Raw genomic sequence first — 12,218 nt, 5'->3', positions numbered from 1 at the left:
CTTTGCTACTTACTAGCTACATGAACTTGACAATTTATTGACCTTCCCTGGGTCTCAGGCTGCAGTTATATCCAGGCTTGGGGGGGAGGGGTGCGGGGAGGGGGTGCAGGGAGGAGGTTGGAAGGGTGGAAGGCTCTGCTTCCAAGCTCATTCATGTGGCCTCTGCTCCTTGCTGCCTGTTGACTGGAAACATCGGTACCTTGCCCTGTGGGTCTCTCCATAAGGGCACTCACAACGTGGCCGCTGGCTTCCCCAGAGTGCTCTTGCCTCCTTTGCCAAATACTAATTGACCATGGAGGCATGGGTTGATTTCTGGGGTCTCTGTTCTGTTCCATTGATCCATATGTCTGCTCTTATGCCAGTACCAGGCTGTTTTTATTACAATGGCCTTGCAGTATAGTTTGATATCCAGTATTGTGACCATTCCAACTTTGTTCTTCTTTCTCAAGATTGCTAAGGCTATTTGGGATCTTTTTTGGCTCCATATACATTTTTCGAGTATTTTTTCTAGATCTGTGAAATATGCCATTGTTATTTCAATAGAAATTGTGTTGCTTCTATAGATTGCTTTGGATACTATGGACATTACATTAAGTCTTCCAATCCACGATGGATTATGCTTCCACTTGTTTGTATCTTCCTCAATTTCTTCAATGTTTCATTGTTTTCCGAGGTCCTTTACCTCTATCAAATTCCTAGGTACCTTGTTTTCTTAGTTGCAAGAGTAAATGGGATTGTTTTCTTAGTGTCTCTTTCTGATAGCTTATTATTGGTGTATAGGAATGCTTTCGATTTCTAGGTATTGATTTTGTATCCTACTTCCCTGAATTCATTTATTAGATCTAGTTATTTTCATTATGTTTTAAAATGCAAGTTTTTAAAATTATTTAAAACCTATATATTTGGGGTTTCTATATAGGGAGTACTCAAAGAATGAAACTCAGCAATAAAAATTGTTATTAAGCTCTCTTTACGCAGTCCCATTAAACTGGGATTTTTACTCTCAGTTACTATTGGACTCTTTACACTTACCACATTTATATGTGACTATAAAATATTTCTGTTATAGGCTGGTGATTTTAGGTTTACCTCTTGTTTTTGAGTGACTTGTCTTTATCAACAATCTAATTCATTCAATCTTTTATATCTATTGGTACAACAGTAAGTTTGAGTCAGTGTACCAGGATGACCTAAGTGTTAATGGTTATATCATTTTATCTGAGGGCTCTCTATTTAATGATAATATTTCCTCTGGCACTACCTGTGTTATGTGTGTATGAGTAACCCAACTTGGCAAAAAATCCAAAACCTCAAACCCCAAACACAATTAAATATGCTGTTCTCATTGGGAACCTATCATTCTGTTCAAGTTACATACTATGCTGTCTATTTCATTGCCGTACAGTTTTCATGGTTCTATTGTATTCATTAAAAGCTAGCATTATTCTTTAGATGTGAATACAATGTTAATTGTGAGGACGCACCGTTTGAATAATAAAAGTTGGGTTACTTCAGTATAAATGATGCCGGATTAGGCTCTAGTCCAGTAGCTTCCCCTTGAAAGAGTGGTCAACATTCACTGACTTCATGTCAGCTGCTCCTCACTCCAACCTCTGCAGCTCATCTGCGCCTCCCACTCCACTGAAATTGTTCACTTAGAGATTACAGATAACTTCAGGCCCTTATCATTCTTCCCTGTGAATCACTACAATAACTTTCCAGCCCAGCAGGTGTGGCTCAGTTGGTTGAGCAGTGATCCGTGCATCAGGAGGTCATGGTCCAATTCTGAATCAGGGCACATGCCCTGGTTGTGAGCACAATCCCCAGTAGGGGGTATGCAGGAGGTAGCCGATCAATGTTTCTCTCTATCTCTGCCTCTCTCTGAAATCATTTTAAAAAAATAAAATAGAAAAAAAATGCCAATAGCTTTCCAAGTGTTCTCCCTGCCACACACAGTCCTTTCTCTTACCAACTCCATATTATTCTCTTTTCTAAACTTCTAACTACCATCATGATTGAAACTTTTTCAGGATAAAAATTCAAACTTCTTTAGAAAAAAAAAATTCAAACTTTTCAATGTGAGACTGGATTTACCAATGATTTGCCATTTGCCAAAATCAGAACCCCCTTTTCATCCTGCTTGAGGTATATGATATCCTCATCACTCATTCCATCTTGAATGGCTTGACAGTGTACAACTGTGACTATCCCACTTCTGGCTGGTCTTCTTGGTCTTCTGTGCCAGCATCCCTTCTCTCAGGCATTTCTCTAGATCCTGTGCTTACATCCCTTTTCTTGTAGACCTCATTTCCTTAATTATCATGCCTGTAGAAGAGGCTCCCAAATTCACAGCCAAAAGAGCTTCAGATCTCCCTATTTCCAGGGGCCTTTGCACCATCTTTACAGGGATATTTCATCTACAGCTCAAACTATGCTCAAAGCAGGCTCATCTTCTTCCCTCCAAAATGGGTCCTTGTATTTCTTTCTCTCATGATTCCAGAATTCTCCCTGTTGATTAGCTTAAATCCCCAAATCATTTGATACTTTCTTCTCTCCCATGACATTCAAGATTACCTCTACTTTTCCTGTCTTTTCCCTCACATCCATTCTGAATTCCCTTAGTCCCTTAACTGCTGTGAGAGTCTCATTCACTTTCTCTCTCCCAAACTTTCTATTTTCAATCACACTGATGCCAGAATAACCTTTTAAAAACATCTTTGAGTATATCATGTCCCTGCTTAGTGGTTCTAGAATAAAATCCAAGCTCTGATCCCGTCTTGACCTCACCCTAACCTACCTTTTCAATCTCATTTGCAACCTTGCCCCTAGGTTGGATCCCGAAAGCCCATTTGCAGTTCTACAAACTGGCCCATTTCTGTGCCTTCTTCTCTCACCTGGTTCCCTTACCTGGAATATCTGCTCTCAAAGTCACTTGTTTCCCATGTTAGGAACTTCTGCTCTCAAAATCTATCTTCATCTTTTCCCAGCAGCCTTTTTCTCACTTAGCTGCAATCATTTTCTCCTTCTATTAGATTCCATGCAGCATTTTATCTATTTATCTGTCAACAGTTTAGTTATTTTGTGTCATCTTATTTCCCCTGCTAAATTGTAAGCAAGATTTCAAGTGGTGTATTCATTTCTTGCCTTCCTATTTCCACCAGGGGGTCTAGTGAAGTGCTGTGCTTATAAATATTCTGAATCAAAGAGAATTTTTAAAATGAAAGAGAAAGCCACGAAAGCAGAGTGAAATATGGAAAAACAAAACCAGGAATAGAGTCCACAGCTTCTGATTTCTACCTAATATTTTCATCCAAGAGCCCACATTCCAGCATTGCTCCCTTTCCACGCAGAAAGGCTCTCTTTCCATTTTGATGATTTATTAATCAAGCACAGAGCTGCTCACAGAGTAAACAGACGGCGGGGAAGAACGAAAAACAAAACAACTCAGGGTCTTAACCTCAAAGACTTGAATTTTGGAGGGGTGTGTCAATTCGTATTTCATTTGTGTCCCTGAGTCTGAGTTGCAAGGCGTTTTCACCCCAGAACTCAGGGTTTCTAATCACTAGTGCGAGGACGTTTTTAAAAGATGAGCAATTAAAAACTATGTAGGTTGTCCCAGGTCCGCCAGTAAAAGTTTGTTATGCAGTAGTAACATTAAAATAATTGCGAAAACGAGACGGGGGAGAGTATAGTAATGCGAGCTTGGAACATCAGTAATCCCCTCTCCAACACTGGTTCTTTACGAGTAAGGACTGGGTCTGACTGCGCCAGCACCTTTTAAAATGAAGACGTAACAGCCACACTCCTCAAAAAACAAATCCCTACTGCCCCGCACTGCAACTTACGAGCACTGGGGACCTGTTCACGCGGTCACTAACACGGGGCCGACGGGCCCGGCGATTGGGAACCCGCTTCCGTTAAGGGGCGCCGCAGCCCGCGCGGGCAGGAGCCTCTGGCTGGAAGGTGGTCCCAGCTCGCCCGCCGAGCTCGCCCTTACAAAGCCGAGGGCTCCCGAGGGGAGACGCTCCCCGATGGCCCCACAGGCCTCCTTCACACCCTCTCCAGGGAGTGCTTGCATCCCGCCAGCCCGGGCCCGAAACAGCACGGGCTGCCGGGGACGCCGGGAAGCCAGGCCCCGCTCCCGAAGCTCGGGCCGCCGCTGGCGAGAGCTCAGGCGCCCGAGGGGCGGGGATGCGGGGCGGCGCCGCGCTACGGCTCAGCCACCTCCTCGACCCCGCCCGCCCGGGTCCGCGCAGCCGGCCACCCGCCAGCCTGGGACGCGCGGACCGCGGGAGGGCGGAGAGACGCCAGGCGGCCGGCACCTGCACCGCGGGGTCGCCCCGCCCCCTGGGCCCCCTGCGCGCTGTCCCCTTTCGCTTCCGCCCCCTCCCTTCTCCCCTGCTCCGGGCCGGAGCCGACTCCGCCCCGCTCGCGCGGCTGCCGGCCGGCGTGACGTCGCCAAGCCCCGCCCCCTACTATAAATACTGGCGGCGCCCGCACCGCCTTCCCACACTCTCTGGCTCTTCGTTCCGCTGCAGGGTTTCCTTTTCTTCCGCCTTCTCTGTCTTTTCTCATCCTTTCTCGCTCTTCTCCTCTGTGGTGTGGCGACGCCGAGTCCTCTCCCCACCCAGTCCTCGCCCTTCTTCTAGTACCCGCGCTGGGGTTCAGTTTCTCTCCGTCGGCCGCCGCCTCCACTGCTGCCCAGCTGGTGTCGGTGCCGCGCTTTTCCTCCTACGTCGTCCCCGCAGCTTATGGCCCAGGCCGCCTTGGGTATTTCTGCTCAAGGTAACCACATCCCTCTTTAAAAATTCCGCCGAAAAAGAGAAGACGCTTTACCCGACTCTTTGGGCCGTTATCTCACGTGAGTACCCATCCGAGGGGGGCGGGCGGGGCCGGGACGTGATGCCGGCCTCGGGGGGCGGCCGAGTGCCTCCCGGTTGGGCCCCGCCGCCGGTCGGCGTCCCCGCCGCTGGCCGCCTCGAACATGGCGGACGGCGGAGTGTGTGGCGGCGGCCGGTGCCGCGGCGGCGGGCGCGCCTCAGGGCCTCGGGCGGGCGCCGGACGCTCGGTGGAGTCCGAGCGGCTGGGGCGAGGGGGCGTGTGCGTGTGGGGGCGCGCTGGGGTCTCGCGGACGGGGGTCGGCGTCGCCTCCGGCGGCGTGGTCCCCCCACCCCTCTCCCGTGGTGCTTTGCTGTTTCCGGGGAGGGGGCCGGGCCGTCGTCCCGAGGGGCCTGGGTCCCGCCGCCCCGACCCAGAGAAGCGCCGAGCCTTCTCCTTCGGGCGCCCGGCGGGCGGTGCGACGGGTGCTATGGCTGGGGCCGTGGGTTATGAATGGAGCGGGGCGGGCCCGCGCCGGCCTCCTGTGACAGCTGCCGGGGGAGGACGGGTGCTGGGAGTGCGGCCTCCCTCTGGTGGAGGAAAGTTGACGCCACGCGGGGCCCGGCGGCGGGGAACCCCAGTGTCAGGTAGCGAGTGAGAGGCCTTTGGCCCCTTCTGGAAGCCTCGGCCTGCCGCTCCGCCCCCCGCGGCGCCCAGGATTGGACCCAGTCGCCTTCACTCACCCCAGTCACCTCCTGGAGCCGGAGGATTAGTCACCACGGCTTCGTACTCCCGTCCACGCCACGATTCCTGGGCAGGGAGGGAGCAGGGTAGGCTTGGGTGGCTTATCAAGTACTAGTTCGACTGCCAACAGTTAATGGTGGTAACGTGTTTTAACTCTTACCCAGAATGTATTCTGAGCGTAGGTTTCTTGTGCTAAGCTGCTGGTTCGGAAACCTGAAAGGGCCGGTTTACAGTCCCATGATGTTTGAGCAGTTTTAACTGGATTGGGGGGAGCATCTTGGATACTTTATGATATTTTGGTGTCCTGTCCCGTTTCCACTGTTGAGCTCCCAGCTTAGGTGGGAACCTGAGGACACTTGAGGAAGAGAGAACTACTGGGCCTGGCAGAAACTTGAGCAAAGCCCTAATAATCCTTTTATTCCTCTTACAAATGTAAGAGTTGCAGATGCTGGTCATGAATACAAATAAGCCCTGAAGAGTTTGCATTTTGATAGGATGGGTAGGCTCCTAATTACTACTGGTAGGTGCAATAATCCAGTGATCAGTACCTTCCCTCTTGCCGCCCGTTTAACTTGTAAATTTTCAAACATCCAGAGAAAGGGGAAAGAATTGTACCCTCGCCTAGATTCACATTTAATTTTATTTGTCATCCCGCTATCCATTCATCAATCCATCACCTTTTTCCATATATTTCGAAGTAATGGCATGCCCTGGCTGGGTGTCTCAGTTGTAGCATGGTCCCATACACCAAAGTAAGCTGAAGTTGCCTGAACACTTCACTGCTCCAGCTTCAGTATGCACATACCATTAAATAGGGTTTAATACTGTTATTTTTTAAGAATTTCTTTATTGATTAAGGTGTTACATATGTGTCCTTATTCCCCCATTACCCTCCCCTATACCCCCACTCATGCAATACTGTTTATTTTTTAAAGAAGAAAACACACACACACCGATAAAATTCACATAGTTAATGCACAACTCTCAAGTAATACCGTTTGATGAGTTTTGACAAAAATAGAGCTGTGTATTCCAAACCGCTGTCAAGATGTGGGTTGCCAGCACCCCAGAAAACTTATCTTTTACCCCTTCAAACGCTATCCCCTTCTTACCACAGAAGCAGCCATGATTGTTTTTTGTTGTTTTTAGCAGATTAGTTTTGTCTATTCTAGAACTTGTGTATATAAGTGGAATTATATTGTATGCATTGCTTTGTTTAAAAGACTTCTTTAACTCAGCATATTTTTGATACTCATGGTGCATATATTAGCAGGTTTTTCCTTTTTTTTGCTCAGTAGTGGTCCATTATATTAATCCTTTCTCTAATTTTTTTAAATAAACTTTATTTTAGAATAATTTTAGATTTATAGAAAAGTTGCAAATTTTGTACAGAAGCTGATACTGCATACTTCTCATCCAGATACATTACTACTAACTATACTCCAGATTTCCTTTGGCTTTCACAAGTTTTTAATGTCCTCTCTCTTCAGGATCCAATCCAAAGTACCACCTTGCGTTTAGTTGTCCTACTTTCCCCAGACTCTCTGATCTGTGACAGTTAGTCCTTTTTTTTGGTTTTTCATGTCCTTGACAGTCCAGAGAAATATTGACCAGATATCCAGTAGAGCATCTTCCAACTTGGGTTTATCTGGTCTTTTGTCATGATTAGTCTGGGGTTTGGGGTTTTGGGAAGGAATATCACAGAACAACTTTAAAAGTCATTGGTAAAGGCAGTGTGAGTTCAGAGAAATATTGGCAATTTGGTGATACTAGGTGTTTGTGGGTAGTATCTGTCAACGTAATGGGAGAAGTTTTTTGTCTTACTAGCTTACTGCCGACTTTCAGTTCACCAAGATGAAGACAGTCTCTTCAAACAATTGTTAAGGAACTTGAATGCAATGTTGTACATGATCCAACTGATTTACACACACCATTCTAAATGAGAATAATTTATTTTCCTATGACTCCTTTTCTCCACATTTTTATCTAACTTTTCATGGTTTATCTTAACTGTACAGTTAATTCTGTTTATCCTGTATATAAAGGTTCTCTTACTCTACATACCCTTTTTATTATTTCTGTTGAGATATGCCTTTCAAATTTTAGGGCCTTCATTTCCTACTCGTATCTTTTAGTTAGATGGAAATGTTTTAGAGATCATACTGAAGAACATCCTTGGATATCTGAAGTTTAATGGCCTTAACATTTCACATCACTGCTCTTGGGTTGCATTAAGCAGCATGATATCTGGAACTATATCGGGGAAAAGAGAAAAATGTCTCTGTCAGGATAATTATCCTATTTCTTGGAATAATTGAGAATAAACCGTCTCTGTCTCCAGCACGAGTATTTTAGTTTATTTTTAAAATTATCGTGGTGTGAGAAGAATCAGAATCTTTGTATGGAGTTTAATGTAAGGTTATAATCACCGTTGCATGCTAGTATCTTGCCTCATCATCCATTAGTATCATTGAGAGTGTGAGCAGACCCTAGTAGACTGAAAGAACATTTTCTTTACCTCCTACAAAGGTGACCATCCTGGTTGAGATGAGATATGCTTTAGATATGTCTATAATGCTTCTGAAATCTCAGATTCTTGCCCTTATAATTTCTAGTTTTGTCATCTTTCTGCTTTCTTTCTTACCTCTTTTCTAGCAGATGCTGCCAGGTTATATTTAAAGTAGCAACCACGGAATTATGAATAGAAGTATGACTAGGTCTAGCGATTTACCTTAGAGATTATATAAGTCTGTCCTATCAAACGATAGCAAGTAATAAGCATTCCTAAAACTTATTTAGCATTTTGTAGTGTACCAAGCACATTCACATGTTGTTCCTGGTATAGCAGTGACTTAAGTCTAGACAAGTGTTAGGTATGAGGAGGTAAACCTTTAGTGGTCACTGCCCAATATATATGACAGTTCTCAAAAGTTAGTTCACATATATACATAATGTATTAGCTAAGACATAAAGTCTTTTTATCGTTTTGGTATACAGTAGGATTTTATACTTTAAGCAAAAAAGAACTTGGAAACTGGAGAGTAAAAGAAATGTTCTGGGTAGTTCTAGACTACATGTTAGAACAGTGGTTGGCAAACCACAGCTCGCGAGCCGCGGTTTGCCGCTCTGTTGACCAATGAGTTTGCCGACCACTGGACTAGACTAAGTGTTACCGTGTAGTTGGAAGCTGTGAGGATTAGGCAGTTGTGGCATATTGTGTGCAAAGAGGTAAAGGGTAGTAAATGACAGTGGTCAGCAAACTCATTAGTCAAAAGAGCAGCAAACCGCGGCTCATGAGCCGTAAGTGGCTCACGAGCCGCGGTTTGCCGACCACTGTGTTAGAACATTATACATACTAAGTCTTGCATACACATCAGGTTGGACATTTAAATTTTAGGCAACTTAGAAATTTTGGTTTTGGCGGACAAATAAAAGCAAAAATGAAATTAGATGAAGGCTGGAAGCTGAGTAAGTAGGTAAAGATACTTGGTAAGATGACCATATACTTAGGTTATATGAATTTTGTACTATTCCAGCTTGGAAATGCTTACTATGTAAAAAGTAAGTATTTCATACTGTGGTGTAAACCCTTTGAAAACATTTTGTGTAATGTGACATTATTGAAACTAGAGGCCCAGAGCATGAAATTTGTGCCCAGGTGGGGTCCCTAGGCCTAACCAGTGATCAGGGCCCATTGGAGCCAGGCCTGCAGGCCAGGTGGAGGGACCGGGGGAGGTTGGCTGTGGGAGCACACTGACCACCAGGGGGCAGCTCCTGCGTTGAGCGTCTGCCCCCTGGTGGTCAGTGCACGTCATAGCGACTGGTGGTTCCAGTCGTTGGGTCATACTGGTTGCTTAGGCTTTTAAATACTAGTACTACTATATACAGAAAGATTCTATTAACGCTAAAACTTATTTCTGCAGTTAAGATGTCAATTTAACCTAACATTTTAAAACATAGGATTATATGCTACTACTTTTATTTTCTTCTTTAGGGCGAACTTTCTGACCAAGTGTACAACTACCCAGAAGGCCTAGGAGAAGTGCTGTATAGAGAGCAGTTCGACTTCAACGCTGAGCCACCTTGGGAACCTAGCTGATGATAGGGGGGTTCCATCTCCTAACTTGTCCATGTAAGTATTTTCACATCTACGCAGGGGTCTTGTAAAGTTGAAATAAAGGAGAGTTCTGTTTGCTCGCTCTTTTTCAACTTTGCAATTGTATTTATCTCTTAAAATGCAGTGACTCTTAAAACTCTTTAAAAGTTCTAAAACAGGCTTGACATTAGAGGCATACTGATTCAGTTATATGCATTGTTTACCAAAGACTGGATCACAACATTTATTTTGATTACATAACACATATGATCATACTTAAGTATTTATTGTAGGTTACATTTTAGGAAATCTTAATAGTCCAGGTTTTAATATAAATTGGAGAGAGGTTTTTAAAGTTAAGATGTGGGTAGTATTTTATCACATCATTCAAACAGAGCAAATGCTCTCTGTTCCACTCACTGCACCTATATCCTAGAGCCATGGTCGGCAAACTGCAGCTCGTGAGCCACATGCGGCTCTTTGGCCCCTTGAGTGTGGCTCTTCCACAAAATACCACGGCCTGGGCGAGTCTATTTTGAAGAAGTGGCATTAGAAGAAGTTTAAGTTTAAAAAATTTGGCTCTCAAAATAAATTTTAATCGTTGTACTGTTGATATTTGGCTCTGTTGACTAATGAGTTTGCCGACCACTGTCCTAGAGCATGGAATATGAGGAATGAATCTTAGTTCTTGTTTTTCTAGTTATGAGCGTCTTGCCAGTGATGTTTAGAGTTTATATTCTTTTCCATAAAATAACTTTATATAACACTCAGCTGCTGGGGGGAAAAACGGGTTGTTTTTAGAGGACTTACTGGGAGATCATATATGTACACCTGAGCAGATTTTTCAGGGGGTAGTTTTGTTTTGACTAAACTTGATTTTCTATGAATGAATTTGACTTTTGAATTAAATCTCTGAAAAATGTAATTCCACCATAAACTTGTTTGAATTTAAATTTGTGCTGCTAGATTCATGTGGTTAATTTTTAAATCTATTATTTATAGATTTTTTGTTTTTGAGATTTGGGTTTTGGATGTTTTTATAAGTTGGCCAGAGACTTGGTAAGAACACTTGAAACTTTTAGGAAAGCTTAGGGTATCAGTTTAGTGTTTGTTTAGTCTCTCTTGTTAAACAGGTTCTATCAAAAGTTTTTGCTCTAACAAATATGGGAGAGTATCTTAAAGCAAACCTTTTCAGCACATTTGATATTAACCTCAAATTACAATTTAAGACTTGGGTTTTTTAAAGATTAAAGCGGGGGGGGGGGAACACAATTTAAATAATAGAGTTTCTTGCAAGTTCTGCTGACTTAGAACCCTGACTGGAGGGTTTCTCATAGCTTTATGAATTTGAGCAAATTGCTTACTTTACAGCTGTGATTTTTATATAATGTTCCTTTATTTTATATAAAGTTCCTTTAGTCCTGAAATGATAAAATGATTTCTCTTTGAGTGTGTGGTCTTTGGAACAGCATCTATTAGCATCACTTAGAACAGAAATTTGGGATTTTGGCACCACCTAAACCTTCATTAGAATCTGCATTTTAACCAAGTGGTAGGTATGCATATTAAAGAGAAGCACTGTTGCCACCATCTCAGTTACCAAGTCAGTTATCTCTTAATTTTTGTTAATCATCTGTTCTATTTCCAACATATCTGATGTTTTTCCCCAAGGTGGCTTGGGCATTTAAAACTTTCCTGAGGTGGCGTCAGTTGACATCATAGTCATAAATAGATTCTATTCTAAGGTGGAAATTTAAGAACAAGTGCCATTATTATAGATAATTTTATTTATTTATTTTTAGATTATTTTTTTAATTGATTTCTGAGAGGAAGTGAGAGGGAGAGAGAGGTAGAAATATCAATGATGGGAGAGAATAATTGATTGGCTGCCTCCTGCACGCCCCACATTGGGAATAGAGCCTGCATTCCAGGCATGAGCCCTCACTGGGAATTGAACCATGACCTCCTGGTTCGTAGGTTGAAGCTCAACCACTGAGCCACGCCATCCAGGCTCCAAAGGTTTCTTGACTAAAATTAATAAAAATGGCAAGAGAAAATTTTATGTTTCAAAATTATCCTCAGATAACTTACAGCAGTTGACATTTGAAATTTCAAGGTTAATTCTTTGTGGAACAACAATACTGTTTGGAAAACTGGAAGTCATTAAAGCACTTAACACACTGGCCTTTATGGAAAATACTTGGCACGTAGCATTGCAGACTGTGAAACTAAACTAAACTCTATTTGAACCATATAATACTCCCAATACTCCCAATAGGATTTCTATGCAGGTGGTTTAAGATCTAGGACTTGGCTTCAGAGTTAGGTTTTTAAATCAGATAACCATCTGAATTTTGAGGTGTGGTCTGGAATTTTTGGAAGTTGCTTACATAATGAAGTTTTTTTCTTTCAAGACTTTGCTTTAGCGTACGTGTATATTATAATACGTGACCACTCGCCCAGTTGAGCGTTGACCTATGAACTAGGAGGTCACGGTTTGATTATTGGTCAGGGTACATGCCTCAGTTGCAGGCTTGATACCCAGTGTGGGACATGCAGG

General features: G+C 43.6%; 1 protein-coding gene across 2 annotated transcripts in view; it reads left to right on the top strand.

Annotated features, from left to right (window-relative positions):
• Nucleotides 1–4,501: 4,501 nt before the first annotated feature.
• The window catches only part of AZIN1 (antizyme inhibitor 1), a 36,305-nt gene continuing 28,588 nt past the window's right edge, over nt 4,502–12,218 (top strand). The window contains exons 1-2 of one of the 2 annotated variants that reach the window (XM_080647258.1): nt 4,502–4,861; nt 9,557–9,694. The gene's annotated coding sequence lies outside the window, so the exon portion shown is untranslated. The remainder of the gene's footprint in view (nt 4,862–9,556; nt 9,695–12,218) is intronic. The other variant, XM_080647259.1, reaches the window with a different exon arrangement.

The sequence above is a fragment of the Plecotus auritus genome (assembly GCF_963455305.1).
Source record: "Plecotus auritus genome assembly, chromosome: 11".
In the NCBI taxonomy this organism is placed as follows: Eukaryota; Metazoa; Chordata; class Mammalia; order Chiroptera; family Vespertilionidae; genus Plecotus; species Plecotus auritus.
This window is presented reverse-complemented; position numbering and strand designations above follow the sequence as displayed.